This window comes from Desmodus rotundus, chromosome 12 (genome assembly GCF_022682495.2).
Source record: "Desmodus rotundus isolate HL8 chromosome 12, HLdesRot8A.1, whole genome shotgun sequence".
Taxonomy (NCBI): domain Eukaryota; kingdom Metazoa; phylum Chordata; class Mammalia; order Chiroptera; family Phyllostomidae; genus Desmodus; species Desmodus rotundus.
In genome coordinates, this window is record NC_071398.1 from 42,974,376 (window position 1) to 42,974,927 (window position 552).

Here is a 552-nt window from a genome sequence, read left to right on the forward strand (position 1 = left end):
TTTTGTGGAGTTGACTTTGCTATTCGCGGTAAAGATGAAACCACAGGGAGAGACCCGAGGGGCTTGTGATACGTGGGGCTGCAGCGACCTCTGCAGGCGCTGGCGTCAACCCGCCCTCTAAAGTCCAGGTTTAGGTGAGGAAAGAAAAGTAACTTCTTGCATTGCCGCCCGAAAGGTGGAATTGAACCACTCTGTCGCTAGACAGCTACAGGTTTGAAGCCTGCACCCCAGACCACTGAGGATCATCCGGGCAACAGAAGGGGAGCCCCACTCGACTATATAAAGGCCACAAATTGATACCTTTTTAGACTTATGGCTGTTTGGTTTGGCAGGTTATGCTATTGTTTACTTCAATATCTACAAACTCTTTCAGTTTATTATAGCAGATAGGCCTCCAAAATATTATGTTTGCTCACTTGGTACGAATCATCTTCGCTTTGGAAACCGCTCATTTGCATAGCGCTGAGCTTTCTGGGAACTGACTCCAGAGAACCTGGCTAACTCCTGTAGTTGTTAAAGGGCCAGAACTTCTTTTTCCATGGGAGAAATCAG

General features: G+C 47.3%; 1 non-coding gene across 1 annotated transcript; it reads right to left on the reverse strand.

Moving 5' to 3' along the window:
* Positions 1 to 165: 165 nt before the first annotated feature.
* Positions 166 to 252, reverse strand: TRNASTOP-UCA (transfer RNA opal suppressor (anticodon UCA)). The gene has a single exon. It is a non-coding gene; the product is annotated as a tRNA-Sec (tRNA).
* Positions 253 to 552: the final 300 nt, after the last annotated feature.